At 42.1% G+C, this 19,145-nt stretch overlaps 1 long non-coding RNA gene across 1 annotated transcript in view; it reads left to right on the forward strand.

Annotated features, from left to right (window-relative positions):
• The first annotated feature begins 8,430 nt into the window (after positions 1–8,430).
• The window catches only part of LOC103556862 (uncharacterized), a 30,618-nt gene continuing 19,903 nt past the window's right edge, over positions 8,431–19,145 (forward strand). The window contains exon 1 of the long non-coding RNA XR_546314.2: positions 8,431–8,665. This is a non-coding gene — a long non-coding RNA (uncharacterized lncRNA). The remainder of the gene's footprint in view (positions 8,666–19,145) is intronic.

Raw genomic sequence — 19,145 nt, forward strand, 5'->3', positions numbered from 1 at the left:
AGAGCTTGCAAAACCAAAACGCATCCTGGGGCCCCACACAACTAATGAGCACCACTCAGCGGCACAGCTCTAGCAAGCGTGGCTGCTGCGTAGAGCTGAGCTGCGGTAATTTCTGGGTGACTAAGTGCCCTCGGTGTTTTACTCCTTGTTGTGACATTTTGTGGCTGTGGTTTCTGCTCTGGGGAGATTTATCAGTTAAAAGAACAGACCTCATGGAAAAGCATGGCTTTGCACGTTCGCGGGCTCTGCTTCACAACTGCCACGTTTACGGCGATTGACTGAAATTGATTTTCGTTTGGGTTAAAGGCTGAAACTCTCAAAGAATGTGTCCATGTCACTATATTTGAAAATATACAAAACAAGAGCCAGTTTTCAGATGGGTTAATTTTTAACTTAGTGTTCTCGAGAGATTCATGATGGTAAAAGAAAAATAACTAAAGACTTTGAATCCAAGTGGTGTTATCTAAAATTCAGATTTGGGGTTGATAGTAGCAGTAAGATTTCTATTGGGTTCCAACCTGTTTCATCCCTTCTTTATCTTTCTGAGTTTTGTTTTCTTTTTTCTCTTCTGCTGGGAGTTTCTGGTGAGAGGACAAGAAACTAACAACGACAAGAAAAAGTAAGATATGCTTTCTGTGCGGGACTAATAAAATGGAAACTAAAGAATCCTGCATGGTTGGCTTTCCCGAGACATAAGCCAATTATAACACAGAACAGTCCGACGCATTTGCATTTGTTGGGCCTGCTGATCATCAAATGCGTTAGCAAATATTCGTTGAGCATCTCCTATGGGTGAGGCACAATATACACCCATTTGTAAGTCTCAAGCAAATTTCTGGTAGAGAAAATTTCTTTTGAACAGTAATTCTCAAAGAACCTTGAGGGTCCTCCAGGAATTTTTTCTAGTCAGAGGATGTTCGGGGAAATCAAGGCATAAAGTGTGTGCAGAGTGGCTCAGGTGTCGTGTGTGTGATCCGGCCAGAGGTGGGGGACAGGATGGGGCAGGATAGCCCATCTTTTTTAGCAGTAAAGTAACAAGAAAGGTTTCCATGATGGTTTTGAGGATTTAGGGCAAAGCTGGTAGGAGAATAGATGGACTTGTGGACCTCCTATCATAGAACGGTCTGGAATAAACCTCAAATACTGTTAATGATGATTAGAAAAAGAGGAATTGGATATGGAGGAAAGAGCTTGGGGGCAAAGTGAATGGTAGCAAATGAGTGACAGTTCTGGGAAGCTGCAGGAGGTCAAAAGGTGAGGGTAAGGGCCCAGGGTCTTGGGGTTGCACCCCACCCATGAGGGAGGGGAGCTGAGGGAGCTGTCCCCTGTGGAGTGAAAGCCGGAGGGTTGCAGAAACAACCTCACATGCATAGCACTTTGCCCTCGGCCTAACCTGGCTAAGCGTGCTCCATGTTTCCGAGACTTTTCCTGTGGGCGGTGTCTCAACGATTTCAGTTCCCTACGGCCATGACCGCTCTGGGAGCATAGGTATCTCCTGGAGAAACTGAGGCCTGAGACAGAAAGTGGCTTCTTCTCGTGCACAGACTGGCTTGGAGCAGAGCCAGGACTACAACTCCCATATCTTAACCCTCCCACTACCCGACGGCATATTCTGCTGATCTCACGTCCACAGATCTGTGAAGGCTCCTGCCAAAACCAGATCACAGGGACGGATACGCCTCTGGATGTGGCAAACCAAGTTTGGGATGTTCAAGTGCAAGTTCCCCACCTCGGCACTGTTGGCATTTGGGGCAGGATGCGTCTTTGTTGGGGGGCTTTCTTGTGCACTGAAGGATGTCCAATAGCATCCTTGGCCTCCACCCACTAGACGCCAGTAGCACTCCTGAAGCTATGATCATGTGAAATATCTCCAGATGCTGCGAGAAAATCCCCCAAGGAGACAACATCGCCCCTGGTTGAAAACCGCTGCTCTGATATGCCTATGAATACGGTGGCAGGGCTCCCCACTTTGTGTGACGGGTGCCCCCAAAACCAGGTTGAGGCCAACGAGGCACGGCTGAGCTCAGGGGTAGTGTGGAAGAAGAGAGTCCAGCGTCGTGGCCCCAGACTTGGGAAGCTGAGCCCCGTGAGGGGAGTGGCATGGGGCTGGACGGAGATGCTGCACTGGGGAGTCAGAAAGTGAGCCGGCCAGCCCCGCCTCTGGGATGTGTTAGCTGTGGGTTGCCCTGGAGACATCACTTCATCTGTCTCACCCTCCTGTTCCTTGTGTCTAACGAACTGAGGTCACTTCTAACTTTCATAAATGTATTAGTCAGAGTTCTCCAGAGAAACAGAACCAATATGTTATCTATATCTATGTCTACCCATGTATTTTATTATGTATATATTTTATACATATCTCTATATTCCTCATATAGACAGATATGGATATAGATATATAGATTTACTCTAAGGAATTGGCTCATGCAATTATGGACACTGGGAGGTCCCACATCTGCCATCTGCAAGCTGGAGACTCAATAAGCCAGTGGTGTGATTCAGTCCAAGTCCGAAGGCCTGAGAACCAGGAATGCCAATGTCCCAGGGCAAGAGAAGCTGGATGTCCCAGCTGGAGCAAGAGAACGAATTTGCCCTTCCTCCACCTCTTTGTTTTATTCAGGCCCCCAACTGATGAGATAGGCCCACCGGCATTGGTGAGGGGCATCTTTACTCGGTTCATGGATTCAAATGCTAATGTCTCCTAGAGACACCCTCAGGGACACACCCAGATATAGCGTTTCACCAGCATCTGGATTTTCTTTCCCACAGTCACGTTGACACATAAAACCAACCATCACAACATCCTATTGTTAAGTTAAAGCAGCCTTTGGCCACAGCTCTCTGCCTCCAGGTGCCAGGAAGAGGAAAGGCAGTCAAAACCCTGCATTTTCATCACCAATACTGGGCAGCTGGAGCGTGGGCTGGAGTGGAGAAGGGTGGGCAGGGAGCCAGTGAGAGGTGCTCTGTGTGATGGGGTTTCCTGCCCTTCCTCTTTCTTCCCTCCTGTTTCCTTCCTGAAGTGGTGAGGCAGCTAGCAGGCCAGCAGAGCGAGAATCTGATGTTTCACAGAGCGCCCGTGGGGTTTGTATGTTGTGTATAGTCAGCACGATTCAAAGATCTAAAAGTTTTACCCAGCATATTGGAATACACACACTACACACACAGATTTCCAGTAATTAGTCCACGATGCCAAAGATTTTCTCTTTTCAGTGGCTGTCTGTTGGAGGAAGCGGCGTTCATTTCACTCCACTGCATTCTAGCGTCGGATTATGGGAGAGGAAGGTTATTGCAGGCATTTCCTCTTTTCAGTCAAGATTTTATTCAAATAGAAAGAGTTCTGCATCTGATAGTAAAAAGAGACAGAGGCAAACTACTTCACCAAGAAAATGACCTAATATGGAGGCGAAAGGACCTATTTCAAACAAGGATTAGTAAAAATTAAACAAGGGAGGTCGTGCTTTGAGTACAGTTAACTCGCCAAACGCAGGACCTTATTTCCCCTTTTCTAAGAGCAGGGCGGCCAAGGCTGCTTGGATCCGCGTGCAGCCCGAGCGGCCGGAACTAACGACGTTTGCAGAAGCGGTTAGCTGCGAATCAAGGGCGATATCCGATCAGATGGGAAGGGTAGTCGGTGGGCTCCCATCCAGGGAACCCTGAGCTGTTTTGCACACCTACATGTAATTTACAGATCAGCCATATTGATCCCGCCAAGAGGAAGTCCACAAAAAAGAGATGCTCTTGGCGTTCCTGGAAATGCTTTTCTTAGGGGGAAAAAAGCAGAGCAGACAGACAGTTTGAACAGGAATAAGCTGGAGCTGCAGAGAGCATTAGTATGCAGCACTGTGATGAAGAAGGAAAGCACAGCTCTCCTTAAGGCGGATATTATTAAGAAGGCAGAGCTCTTCATTTTCAATAGGGAATATTCGGACTAGGCTTGGCTCTTATTTGACAAGCAGGGCATAAGATTGTGCCCTATTTAACGAAATTCTTCCATAAAATCAATTAGCAAGCACTTCTGACTCTGAAGCAAAGGGTTAATATAGGTCCTGGGTTACCCAAGTGAAATAACCTTGAAAGGGGAATATTAATATGCCAACGGAAGGCACTCTTACTAAGACGAGTATTTTTACGCTTGAATAGAAAGAATTTAGCGCTCGCTTCTAAACTTTGTCCATCTGAACCTTACGCATGAGGACTGATGTGAGACACAAGCCATCCAGCAATTAGAAAGCTGTTCACATCACCTAGCTTGTGTCAGATTTGACCCTTCTCGGTGTCTTCACCCATTCCTGTTATTTCCAACATTCTGTCTTTCAAATCCCAGCTCCTTCATGCATGGGCTGCGTGATCACAGGAAGTTGCCAGACCTCTCTGAGCTTCTGTTTCCTCAACTGTAAAATAGAGTAATAACCCCTACTTCAGGTACAGAACACCTCACAACAGCTGGTTTGCAATATACCCTCGATAATGTTGGCTTCAATGTCCCCTTTCAGTCTCCACCTCCACTTCTCCCATCCCCGGTCTGTGCTATATCTCATTACTGAACAGCTCTGCTGTCCTCCCACGCATTGTTTTACTTCTCTCTCTAGCCACAAGACCAAAAAAAAAAAAAATGATTATAAGAATAATCATGTGAATTATGGGCTGCAGACTTATGCGGCCTTCAACTCACGAGTCTCCAGGGACGTTTTTGAATAGGAACCATGTTGATGATGAACTCTACAATCCACTAGATGACAGCATTTCACATTCAAATGATAACTACTCTTCTTCACCACACAAAGGAGGGGGATCGTTTTTGAATTTGGAAGTCTAGAGTGAATTTTCTCTCATCATTGCCTCTGTGCCATTGTGTCCACAGGAAAGAGAAATAGACGAAAGTCTTTTCCACCTGAATTACTTAATATTTTCTTGTCTTATTTTTTCCCTGGTAACTTTTAATGGCTTAAATAATACAGGTGAGTGTAAGGCAGGATGGAAATATTTTTAAAATAAATTTACTCTGAGATAAAACTCGTGCTTTGTTCTCTTATAGAGGGAATGGTTTCATAATCGGTAACCTTCGGAATGCCTAAAATTTAAAAATGGTTTAGTGATGGATTTTGTCTTGTAGCCTATGTTGCTTTGTGTCTCCATTTTCTGTCATTTAAGTTTGATTTCTAAGTGCTGCAGTATTTCATTATTTTTTTCCAATGTGCCCACTTAAAAATGAAAGGATATAATTATATAATCCTTGGTAGGTGAACTACTTTCTAGTTATGACACTGAAGGAATAAACCATAAGGGAAAATATGACTACACATGACTATATGGATATATTTTTAATGTTTATCAGAATATCTCATATGTAAAATTAAGAGGCAAATAGCTAAAGAGGAGAAGATAATGTTAAAATATGTGGGAATCAGGAGTTTATATACTTAATTTTTTAAAAAAGAGAGGGCTCACAAGTCAAGAAAACATAAATGAACAAATAAATAGAAGAAAATGAGTAAAACACACAAATGAGCATTTCATAATGGAAGAAAAGTGGCTGGGTAATAAATATATGGAAGAATATGCAACTCTAGTAATCAAAGAAATATCAGTTGATACTGTGAGACAGTATGCTTGAATTAGCAGAATGGTTTCTTTTTTCAATTGTGAACTTAATGTTGGTAAAGATGAAGAAAACAGGAATTTTCATACATATCACTACTGGGAATGATATTAATTTCCTTTAACCAAAATTCTTCATCTAATAATTTACTCTAAGGAAATATCGGCAAAGAGATAGCTGCAGTAATGTTTATTATAGTGTTCTTTAGAATAGGTAGGAAATAGAAACTACTTGATGTATAACTAACGAGGAATTAACCAATTGAATCGTGTGGTATTTACAAAGGGAAAACAATGCAGCTATTAAAAATGGCATAACAGATAGTCAACACTCTTCAGGTGAAATCCACTTCAATAAGTAAAGTAAAAAGGTAAAATGTTGAAAGGTCAAAACAAGCAAACTCACGAACACGTGAGGAAATGAATTCAGCCAGGTCACACGGAGCTGGAAGTGGAAATCAGGTACCAGGGTACTCACTTTTCAGCGGCAGACACTGTGGTCCCGTGTCCGTGCCTCTCTCTTCATGTCCACTCTGTTATCCTGGTTCTGTTTGTAGATTGCTCTCTTGGTCTACTCAGGATCTCTCTTTTTTAAGATTTCTGTTTTCTAAATTTCCTGTCATAAACTGATATGATGTAAGGAAATAATATACATTTTAATAAATAAAAATAAATATGGTAAGGGCATACAAATTTTAAATGAAACAAAGAGCTGAGGATCTTAAATTAACCCTTATGAGAAGCTAATTATCCATATTGCTGGAGGCTGTAACCTGGCAGACAACAGGATCGTGATAGATTCTGAGGATCTCGAGCAAGGAGTCCTTTTGCCCTAAAATTCATTGTTTCTACTTGGTGGATGTGGGCAGTGGACATTTAAGAATATATTTAATCTATAGGAAAATTATCAATACTGGTCAGTGTTTTAAGATTTGACTTTTTTAGAGTGGTTTTAGGTTCGCAGCAAAATTGAGAAGAAGGTACAGAGATTTCCCATATATTGCCCCTGCCCTCACATAAATGCAGCCTCCCCCATTATCAACATCCCCCACCAGAGTGGGACATTTGTTACCACTGGTGAACCTACATTGTTTATCATCATCACCCAAAGGCCGAAGTTTACATTGGGGTTCACTCTGATGTACATTCCATGGGTTTGGACAAATGTGGAATGACACGTATCCACCATTATAGTGTCACACAGAGTAGTTTCACTGCCCTAAAAATCCTCTGTGTTCCACCTATTCGTCCATCCCCCCACCCCCCACCCCCAACCCCTGGCAACCATTCGTCTTTTCACTGTCCCCATAGTTTTGCCTTCTCGAGAATGTCATAGAGTTGGAATCATACAGTGTGTAGCATTTTCAGACTGGCTTCTTTCACTTACTGATATACACTTAAGGTTCCTCCATGTCTTCTCCTGGCTCGATAGCTCATTTCTTTTTAGCACTGAATAATATCCCATTGTCTGGATGGACCACAGTTTATTTATCCATCCTCCTACTGAAGGACATCTTGGTTGCTTCCAAGATATGTCAATTATGAATACAGCTGCTAAAAGTACCCATGTGCAGGTTTTTGCGTGGACACAGTTTTCACGTCATTTGGGTAAATAATGAAGGAGTGTGATTGCTGGATTGTATGATCAGAGTATGACTTTTTTTGTTTTTAAAGCAAGCACTTCTGCTACTTTTTCTTTTAAGCCATTCTGTTTTGGTGAGGAAGATTGGCCCTGAGCTAACATCTGTTGCCAATCTTCCTCTTTTTTTTTTTCTCCCCACAGCCCCAGAACATAGTTGTATATCCTAGTTGCAAGTTACTCCAGTTCCTCTCTGTGGGCTGCCACCACGGCCTGGCTTGATGAGTGGTGCATAGGTCCGAGCCCAGGATGTGAACCAGTGAACCCTGGGCCACGCAAGCTGAGAGCATGAACTTAACCACTCGGCTATGGGGCCAGCCCTGATCAGAGTATATTTAGTTATATAGGAAATTGCCAAATTGTCTTCCAAAGTGGCTGTACCATTTTACATTTCCATTCTGCCAAGTTTCCTAAACTTTTATATACCTGTTAAAGTTAGTAATCCAAAAAACACTGAGAAAAATGTGTAATTTTAGAAGAGAAGGAGAATTTTGCTTCAGTAGTGGGACAAGACCATTTCTCGTAGGAAGTAACTATATTATTGTTTAAAAACACATGTTTCTCTCCAACTCCCTTGCTTATCTGTATGTTCTCAAGCCTATGATTGTCCATACTACCCTGAAGATGAGCTTTGCAAGGGCTCCGAATGTTTCTCCCAACACACGTTTTGCAGTTTGCCAGTGAGAATAGCCTTACTTTATAAGAACATTTACCTCAAAGTGAATTTTTTCTTTTCTTTTCTTTTCTTTTTTGCTGAGGAAGATTCACCCTGAGCTATCATCTGCTGCCAATCTTCCTCTATTTTGTATGTGAGCCACCCTCACAGCATGGCCACTTATAGGTGAGTGATGTAGGTCCATGTTTGAGAACTGAACCTGGGCCACCAAAGTGGAGCACACCAAACTTAACCACAAGGTCACCAGGGCTGGCTCTCAAAGTGAATTCTTAAGAGATGCCAAAATTCCCACTTCCACCCCATTCTTCGTAGAAAATTAATATCCATTAAAGATTCACTTGTTTGGGTTAAGGCAGTGTCCAGAAGCCAGCATTTCAGATGCAAACATCACTGGGAGGGGAGTACATTTGACCACAAACACTTCATTGTGACTACTTTTATCGGAATCTGCTATCCAGTCCCCTTCCACGGCCCTGAGAGAAGGAGGGAGACTGGTGGCCTTTAAAGGAAAAGACTCAGAGATTTGAACGGTTGCCAGGCGGCCTCCAGGAAGAAGCAGCTGGGAGAAGCAGGACGGCACTGGACGCTTGGCAGAGAAAGACCCTGGGCAAGAGACTGGGGGTAAAGATTTGGAGATGAAATAGCAAAGCGCTGATCTAACTCAGGGCTGGCCCAAGCTGTTCCCAAGAGGGGCCCCTCATCTTTACGAGAATCTCTTGAGTGTCTGACTGTCTCGCTTGATGCAGACCCAGGTCAGTTGGGGAAGCTGGAGCACTGTCTCACAGGGGGTGGGTTGGGGTGAGTTAGGGTGAGTTGGGGCAGGTTGTGGTGGTTTGGGCAGGTTGGGGCTGGGTGGGGGTGAGTTGGAGTGGGTGGGGGTGTGTTGGGGTTAGTGGGGATGGGTGGGAGTGGGTGGGGGTGTGTTGGGGTTAGTGGGGATGGGTGGGAGTGGGTGGGGGTGTGTTGGGGTTAGTGGGGATGGGTGGGAGTGGGGGGGGTGTGTTGGGGTGGGTGGGGGTGGGTAGGGGTGGGTTGGGGTGTGTTGGGATGGGTTGGGGTGGGTGGGGGGTAGGTGGGAGTGGGTGGAGGTCACTGATGGGCTCTCCGGACGCCACTGCTGTGTCCCTTGGCAAAGGGCCAGCTGTTCCTGCCAAGAGTCATAAATCAGCAGCTTTAACCTGTTGCTATAAAGGTAGACAGCACGGTTATTTTTCCCCATAGGGCCTTTAGCACCCAGCAGAGCTCTTGGCTGATTAGGCTCAGAGAAGGCAGGGAGCTGCCTGTTAATGCCCGTGCTTGCTGAAACACGTCATAGAACACACTGCTCAGATTTGGCTGCAACGGAGATTTTATGTTTTACTATTTTGCTGTCTAATTTAAGCCTACCGTATTTAAAATGTCTTCTTCCTCGCTTACCCTGTATTTGCAATGTACTCACGGCAAAGCGTATTAGGCATAATGGGCATGCCAAGATGCTTGTCTTCAAGCATCTCCCTATTCAGTGGGAATGATTAAACAAATGTACGGTTAATTCATTGATGTGAGACAGTTGATAATACTCAGTAAGAGGGAGGCAAATATCCATGGAGGGAGGGATGGAAGCGGTGGAGAGCAGGTGGGATGTGTAAGGAGGTATAGGAAGGCTAGGGAAATCCCGGAAGGTTCCAGAGAGATATCAGTTCAATGGGACCTTGAAGAATGGAGATAATTATCAGACGCATAGATGAAAGGGAGGATGTTTCTGGAGGATGGAATGGTGTAGGCACAGCAGTGAGAAGAAAAGTATAATGTACATTCTGGACGCATCTGTCTACTGGGTAGGAAGCAAAGCAAAGGGTGGTAGGAAGTCAGTTCTGATAAGTGGGTAGTAGAGATTATAGAGTACAATTAATAAAAGGCTAAGGAGTCTGGAATTTATTCAGAAGGCACAGAGGGAGGAACCATCAAAAGTTGGGAGGGGTGCTTTGGAGAGACAGGGCTGGTACCTGTGTGTTGGACTCAAAGCAAGAAGACCAATGACAGGCTTTTAACTTAGTTTAATTTAATTTTTGACAGCAATCCAATTAAGTAGTAAATAAATGGCAGCAGGGAAAAAAAGAGGGGCAAGTAACTAAAGGGACTTCAAGATACCAGCTGCTGAGCATGTGAGCAATTCACCAGCAATGGAGGGGAAGCCACCGATGTGGCAGGCTCCCGGAAGATGCAGAGGGGATCGGCAGCCCAGGTGGAGACTTGTGGGTTAAAATGCAGACGGAGCACAGGCAACTGGTTTTGCTCCCTCGCCATAAAACTGTGTAAAGTGTTAACACCAAACACACACAGGAAACCACATGGATGGGAAGATGGAAGAGGAGCCAAAGCAAAAGACTTTAGAGGCTGGAAAGCAGAGGGACCAGTGGAGAACTGTCTCAGCGCTCCTGAGGATGTCAAATCCCAACAGGTGGGATTTACCAGAACCAATCCTGTCTCAACCGCAGAATCCTTAAAAGGCTCAGAAAGCAGCAGCAGGTACCCATGGGACTGAGTAAAGAGGACAAAACAAGGAAGGAATTGGGAGGAAGTTGTCTGAGAAGTTAGATCCTGGGTCTCCCTCCTCGCTCAACAAGGCCGACGACTGCCTCTCGGTCACCCAGGCAAAGGCTCTGAGGCTTAACAGTTTAGAAAGGATACTCTGAAATTAGAGTCCCTGACTTGTAGTATGCGAGACACAGCTGAGTGTGTGGACACACCAAAAGCAGGGGCTCAATGCCTGGATGCATACTCAGTGCTAAATGCTAAGACACTTTCCACTCCTTCCATCCTTTAGCCTCATAGGGCCCCCTCATAGTGCCAGACTCATCCCCTCCATGCAAGAGACTAGAAGATTATTACTGAAAAAAACCCATCAAATATTGATACTGGAGATTCCCCAATGAATAGTCCACCCGAATCAACCCAATGTGAAGCTCAAATTGACAACCCCACTGATACCCACAGAGCTCCAGTCAGCATTTTAACCCTTCACTCTGAATCATGAGCAGATAGTCAAGGATTACTAGACATCTGAAGAAATTCTCTAAGTTGGAAAATAGAGGCCAAAACAAACCGACAGAGGAAACAGAGACTGTGTAAGGAAATAATAACTTAAAAAAAAAACCCTAGTGTTAATATCTCAGAAAATAAAAGAAGGTGTCACCTCCATACTCCTTGAAAAAAGAACAGGATGCTATAATAAAGGAGCTTCTGTGGAACAACAAAAAGAGCTTTTGGAAATTAAAAGCATTTAATAAAATGAAAATGTTCCCGTAAGGGTTGAAAAATAAAGTTGAGGAACTCTCCTAGAGAGTAGAGCAAAATGACAAAGCCAGGGAAAACAGAAGAGAAAATATTTTCAAATGAGATGATCAATCCAAATTTGAATACTAGAAGTCCCCAGCAAAGGAGAACAGAGAAATAGAGGGAAAGAATCAAAAAGCCGTCCAAGAAAAAATCCATAGAAACAAGGGAGAGGACCTGTCAGCTTCAGAGTTCCCTCCAAATGCCCAGGAAACGGATGAAAATAGACCCATAGCGAGGTATATCACTGTAAAATTTCAGACCGCTGGTGATCAAGAAGATCTCACAAGCTCCTAGAGAGAAAGAACTGGTCACATACAAGACAATCAGGATCCAGAATGGCTTGAGATTTCTCAACAGTTTGGAGCCAGTGCTGCCCTTAAAATGATGAAGGATCAAAACAACACTAAATTTATACCATTTCTAAACCGGCAATAACCTACTAGAAAATATAATAAAAATAAGGTATCATTTACAATGGTCTCAAAACTATGAAATAAACAATGATCAAGTTAAACAAATATATGTAAGACCTCTATAAAGATGGTTGAAGTAAATGGAAACATTTTCCACGATCTTAGATGACACTATTGTGAAATCTGTAAATTCAATCGAATTCCAGTTGTTCTCAAAACATGTGTGGAGCTTAAAGTTCTAAGAATAGATACATTAATCTCAAATAGAAGAGTGAAGAGGAGGAATTGCTCGACTAGTTAGAAAGATCTGATAGGAAACCATAGTAACAATAAAGATATTAATAATAATAATGGTGACAAGGCGAAGCAAAAAGGGAAGGATAGATTACTCAGTTGATGGTTTTCAGAAAATCGGCTCTTAGTGGGTAGCAGATAAATGTTTGCTGAATCTATGACTGTGTAGGAAAAAAAAAATGGAGTCTCTATCTGTGTTTGTCTAGAACTTCTGAGAAGCAGATGCCAAGACGGGAGTAAATGTGCGAGGATATTATTAGGAGAAGCGCCTAAGAGAGAAAATTGAGAGGAGCCAGCTAGGAGAGACTTCAGACTGCAGTGTAAGTCTGACCCCAAGTGAAGGAGAATTGACAGACCACACTCTAAATCTGCACCCGACTAAGGATCGGGTAAAAACGTCCTAGAGTGCTCTCTGTAGTCTGAGAAAAGTCTGGCAGCACTGAGGGAGAGCCCTCAAGTCATTGTCGGGCACCCGAAAAGCACATTCTCTGGAGTTGAAGGTCTATTGAGTCACTTTCATGGCCACTGCACCATCTAAAAGGACAAACAATGGTGAACTATAGACGGATTAAATAACTAAATGTAGAAGATAAACTACAAGTTTAATAGATCAATATGTGGAAAGTATCTTTGTGACATAGGATGAAGAAGGACTTCTTAAACAAAATTTTGAAAGAGATAATCATAAGACAAAAGATCTGATAAATATCCTTGTGTCCAAATTAAAGATTTCCTTTCAATGATGAATAACATGGGCAAAATTAATGGGCATCTGATGGAGTGGCAGAGGTAGTTCCCAAAACTGAGAAGTGATTATAGTTAGAATATTGAAAGAACAAAATTCAACAAGAAAGGGCAACCCCAAAAGGAAAATGGGGAAAGAATATGAACAGGTATTTTACAGAAAAGAAAATTCAAAAAGTAATGAGAACACAATTGGATGTTCAAAATCATCTTTAACAAGAAAAATTAAGATCAGAAAAACATTAGAAAAATGTAAATGAAATTAAAACAATGAGATATCATCTACGAGTCTGGCAAAAATTAGAAAATTGGACAATACCAAATGTTCATGGAAATAGGAGGATATAATACCTGTGTGTCTTTTTTGTGTGAGGTACACCATTCATCGCAGCTATTTTGGAGAACAATCTGGCATTATGTACCCAAATTAAGTGTATACAGAATCTATTAGCCAGTAGTTCCATTCCTAGGCATAATTCCACAGAATTCTCACATAGATGCATGAGGAGATATATATGAAGATATTCACTGCAGCAGGATGTTGCTGTTGACAAAAATTAGAAGAAACTGGATATTTCTCGTTGGAAGAATGCTTAGATAAAATGTGGATGCACCCCTCAGAGGCCTGTGTAAGACTGGAGTACATGGATATAGAAGCAACATATGGATCTTAAAAATACATACTTGGTGAACAAAAAGAAGAAGAAATTCAGATTGAGATAGATAACATAATACCATCTGTGCCATTCAAAAACATATATTTAAGAAAAAATTCAAATTTACTAAGATTTGAAGAGTATATTCAAATAAAAACATACATTAGAACGGTTGCCTAAGGGAAAAGGGAATTGGAGTGGAGAGTGAAATAAAGGAAGCAAATAAATATGCTAAAAGAGAGAGGGGGTAAATTCTGAAAGAAAATCTCGAACATTGAATTCTATTGCCAGTTAAACTGTCGAGTAGGATCAGAGTAGAATAAGGACATTTTTAGACAAAGTATCAAGAGCAAATCTCCCTAGCATCTTATCTCAAGAAGCTACTTGAAGATGTGCTCCAGCAAAACAAGAAGGTACATCAGGAGAGATGAACACATAGAAATTAAGAAAACGGAGACTGAACAAAGGAGAGAAGCTCAGAGAAAGCCCAGGAGAATGTTAGAGGAGCATCTTGGGTGACACATATGCATGGGACATAGAGGGGATAGAGCTGGAATTAAAGCAATATGACAAGACATTTTGAGAGTTGTCGCTGAAATTTCTGCCGCCCCTGTACTTTCTTTTTAACCTGAGAATAAGACGCCCCAATGAGCCTGACCTAGATGTGTCCTTTTATTTAGCTTGTCTTCACCAAGTGATTTGGAAGTTCATATTTTCCTTTCCGCCTGTATCAGCTGAGGATGGTCACCTCACCCAGAAGTGTTCTACTTGGACCTACTCTTAAAAACTGAAGAGAAATTTAGAAGGCAAAAACTAACAGCAGCTCCAGCCTTATTTCTGCTGTATGTCAAACCTGGTTCACATTTCAGCTCAGTTAGACGATACAAATCTTTTTTGAGATCTTTGTTTTCAAAGACTCATTCATGAAAATGCCCATGGGTTTCCCAAAAGGGACTCTTGTAAATTCCCAGAGAAGTTAGAGATCATCCAGAGACCCCATTCATTTTATCTTCCACTGGGAAAGCCATTTTCTTACATAGCTCAGTTTGTGCTTGTTACCCAAATGTTAAAAAATAAAGCACATATTGCTTAGGGGTACATACTTAGTAAAATATAAAGGAAAGCAAGAGAATAATTAACACCAAGTCTGGAGAGTGGTTATGTCTAGGGTGGGGGAAGAGAGGAGTCTTCCATTTTGGGCGATTATAGGCACATTCTTATGACACAAATAATCTTCTTAATCTAGGTATGGGTATAGAGGTGTTTATTTTTTTAACTCCCTATATATGTTTCTATATTCTTTATCGTACATATGATACATTTGATTTAAAAACATTTTTTAAAGCACATATGTAAAGAAGACTTTGTCTTAAGGATTATTTTTTCTCCAAACCTTGGGTTTGTTGCATGAGGAGAAGGTAGGAAAAACTGAGAGCAATCTTGAAATAATTGGGAAGCAATTTGAGAAATCTTAGTGTCATTTTCTAAGAATGAGGCTGTGAAGATATTAGAAAATATTAGAATGGTCACTGTAGGCAATGAGATAGGGAGTTAACCAGAGAAAGGCTTGCTAAGCAGCATTAAGTATCTAATGGTTTAAGGATAGAATTATAAAAACTATATGGACCTTTCTCATATTAACATTTGAAATATAGCTAACATGAGATTTTACCTCTCCTGAGTTACACTGAATATATATATTCAATGCGAAAGGATTGGGAGAGTGAATTTCAGTTGATGTCACAATATTTGTTGGCCAAGTTAAAAGAGATCCAAGTTTAAGAAAAGATAAGTTATTGGAGCTTCTACCCATCTGGGATAATTTTTTGCTGCTCAAGCATCAGAATATCCAAATAACAATGGACTGTTAAGGAGGGATGTACTTTTCTCACATGAAAATCAGCCGAGCGGTAGGCAGATCCAGGCTTTGGTTAGGACTGCTGTCTGCGGTTCTCTTGGACTTTCTTTCCCTCCTGCTGTCATGTCTGGCAGGGAGACTGAGGACGGGGAAGGAGCCCAACCAGCCAAGTCTATCACTTTTTATAAAGGAGGTAAGAGCATCTCAGAGTCGTCTGCAGTAAACTTCCATATTTATCTTATTGACTAGAGCTGGGTCACGTGGTCTCTCCCAGCTGCTGGGGTGGTGCGAGACCCTGAGGGCGGAGCTTTCCATCTCTGTGGCCGGAAGCAGCAAGAAAGAAGGCAGATGGGGAAGAGTTTGGATGACGTTCTATTCAACAATTTAACAGTGTCAGCCAGAGGCATCTACAGATATTTAGGGAAATCAAGCCAAGCTGTGGCCGCCCTGAGTAGAAAGACGACATGCCAGGAGTCCTCCAACCAAGTCCAGTAAGAGACATGACCAGTTCAATCCAGGTCCAGGTGCTTCAGGCCAATCTGGGGAGGGGAGAGTAGGGAGGGAAAGCAAATCAGAAGGGGCAGTGGCAGACTCTAGGGGAACGGAAAAAATACAGAGGAAAGCCCAACTTCTAAACCAGATCATTTTGAAGGTCCCAGGAGTAACTGGGTTCCCTGGAGACTGAAGCCTGATGGGAGGGATTGGCCTCCTGCACTGCTAGCAATGTCAAACCACATTCTTCTTTGGGCATCTGCACCTGGAAGGGTGAAAAAACAGCTGTTCAAATTAGAGCTGCCCTAGGCTTCTCAGGACCAGTCAGCTACCACCTGTCCTAAGAGGATTTAAAAGAATTTGCAGCAAAATTTCCTAAAGAGAATAATGAGTGGCCACAATGGATTATCAATCCCTTTGGGATGTTGGGAGAATGCCCTAGGGTTATCCGGGTCAGGATAACTATGACTGCTAGTCAGGAGAGACTCCAGGATGCCATAAGAATAAACATGCCCCAAATCTCAGTGGTTTAATCAGCATCCATTTCTCACTCATGTTACGTGGCCAGCAAAGGTGAGCTAGTGTGCTCTGCTGAGGAGTCCCGGCCCCCGAGGGGAAGAACGCTTCACCTTTGTGTATCCTCATTGCCAAGACAGAGACAACGTGTGGACTCACGTATTAGCTTGTAGAGCTTCTAGCTGGACGCTTTCTGCCACTTCCACTCACGCTTCATTGGCCAAAGCAAGTCAAGGGGCGAGACTGTGTATTCTACCACGTGCCTAGAAGGAGAACTCCAAATACTTGTTGAACAATGCCCCCTCTAGCTGGCTCTGAACACTCTTGCAGACTGAGAGTTGCTGCACCAGGGCGTAAAAAAGGGACAAAGGTTGATGCCAGAACAGAACCACACACTTCACAAGGGGTTTTTTTCCTTCATTTTTTTATTGATATGAGATTCAAGTAATATAAAACTCACATTTCAAAATGTACAGTTCAGTGATGTTTAGTATGTGGACAACAAAGCTCTGTGACCATCACCACTACCTAATTCTAGACCATTTCTATCACCCCTAAAAGAAACTCTATAGGATTAAGCAGTCACTCCGCGGGTGTCCCTCCCCCTGGCCCCTGGCAAGCACTCATCTACTCAGTCTCGGTGGATTTGCCTGTTCTGGACATGCCATGCAAGTGGAATCAGGGAGCGTGTGGCCTTCTGTGCGTGGCTTCTTCCACTTAGCATGATGTTTTCAAAGCTCATCCGTGTTGCAGTGTGTATCAGTATTTCTTAACTTTTTATGGCTGAAAAACATTCCGTTGTATGAATATACCACATTTGTTTATCCCCTCATTCGTTGATGGACATTTGGGTTATTTCCACTTTTTGCCTGTGATGAATAATGCTGCTATGAACATCACTGGACAAGTTTTTATATGAACTTGTGTTTTCAGTTCTCTTGGGTGTATACTTAGGAGTGGAGCTATCAGGTCATATGGTAACTCTATGCTTAGCTCTTTGAGGAACGGACATACCGTTTTCCACAGGGACTGCATCATTTTAGATTCCCACCAGAAATGTGGGAGGCTTCCAATTTCTCCACATCCTCAGCAACACTTGTTGTTTTCTACTTCTCTGATAGTCTTGTGGATGTGAAGTGATGTCTCATTGTGGGTCTGATTTGTAATTCACTGATGACTACTGATGCTGAGCATCTTCGTTTGCTAATTGGACTTTTGCACATCATTTTTGGAGAAATGCATATTCAAGTCCTTTTCCCATTTTAAAAAGGGAATTGTTTACCACAATGTGAATGTACTTAATGCCTGGACTGTACACTTAAAATTGGTTAGGATTGTTAATTATATGTTATGTGTAAGGATTGTTAATTACATGTTATGTGTATTTTAACACAATTAAAATTAATAACAAAAATTTGAGAAGTTTGCCTTTTTTGATCATTTGTAAAAATTTTCAATATATTGTGAATACTAGACCCTTATCAGATACATGATTTGTAAGTATTTTCTCCCCTTCTGTGGATTGTCTTGGCACCTTCTTGACAGTATCCTTTCATGCACAAACATTTTTCATTTTCATGAAGTTCAGTTTATCAGTTTTATGTTTTGTTGCTTGTGCTTTTGGTGTCATATTTTAAAACTATTGCCTAATCCGAGATCATGAAGATTTATAGCTATATTTTCTTCTAAGTGTTTTATAGTGCTAGTTCTGACCTTTAGCTCTCTGACCCAGTTTGAACTAACTTTTGTGTATGGTGTGAGGTAGGGGTCCAAATGAATTCTTTGGCATGTAGATTTCCAGTTGTCCCAGCACCTTTTGTTGAGAAGACTTTTTCCTCCATTGGAACCTTTGTTGACAATCAATTGACCATAGATGCGTTTGTTCATTTCTGGACTCTCAAATTAATTCTATTTATCTTCATGTTTATCCTTATGCAAGTACCACACCATTTTGACTACTGTAGCTTTGCAGTAATTTTTGAAATCAGGAAGTATGAGTCCTGCCACATTGTTCTTCTTTTTTCAAGATGATCTCAGCTATTCACAGTCCCTTGCAATTCCATATGAATTTTAGGAAAACTTTGTCTTTTTCTATAAAAAAAGGGATTAGAATTTCAATAGCAATTACATTGAATCTGTAAATCAATTTGGGAAACATTGTCATTTTTATTGATGGAAAATTTTTTTTAATTCCTAACTTAGTTTCTTTACTTGTTACAGTTCTATTCCAATTTTCTACTCCTTGAATCAGTGTTGGCAGTTTGTGTGTTTCCAAGAATCTGACCCTTTCATCTTGGTAATCTAATTTGTTGATTTACAGTAGATCTTTCCTTTCCTTTCCTTTTTTTAAAGAAACATATGAAGCAGATAAATTTGTGGGCTTATTAGTTGCCTGTTTGTGTTAGACAGAATAGTGGCCTCCTAAAGATGTCCATGTCCTAACCCCTGGAAACTGTGAATATGTTATCTCAAATGGCAAAAGGGACACCTGGCATGTGATTGAGTTAAGGATCTTGAGATGTAAAGAGAAGGTTATCCTGGATTATCCACTGGGGCCCAATACAATCAAAAGGGTCCTTATAGGAAGAAGGCAGGAGGCTCAGAGGGAGAGAGGAGACGTGATGATAACAGCAGAGGTTGGCGTAAGTGATGTACTTTGAAGCTGGAGGAGGGGGCCACAAGCCACGGAATGCAGGCAGCCTCTAGAAAATGGAAAAGGCAAGGAACTGGGGTCTGTCCTAGAGCCTCCAGGAGGATCACAGCTCTGCCAACACTTCCATTTTAGCCCATAAGACCTATTTCTGACTTCTGATCTCCAAAAATGTGAGACAATAGATTTGTGGTGTTTTAAGCCACTAAATTTGTGCTCATTTGTTACAGCAGCAATAGGAAATGAATATACCCAGGGATGGAAAATTTCATTCTGCTGTTTGTTTTATTT

Source organism: Equus przewalskii, chromosome 30, assembly GCF_037783145.1.
Source record: "Equus przewalskii isolate Varuska chromosome 30, EquPr2, whole genome shotgun sequence".
NCBI lineage: Eukaryota > Metazoa > Chordata > Mammalia > Perissodactyla > Equidae > Equus > Equus przewalskii.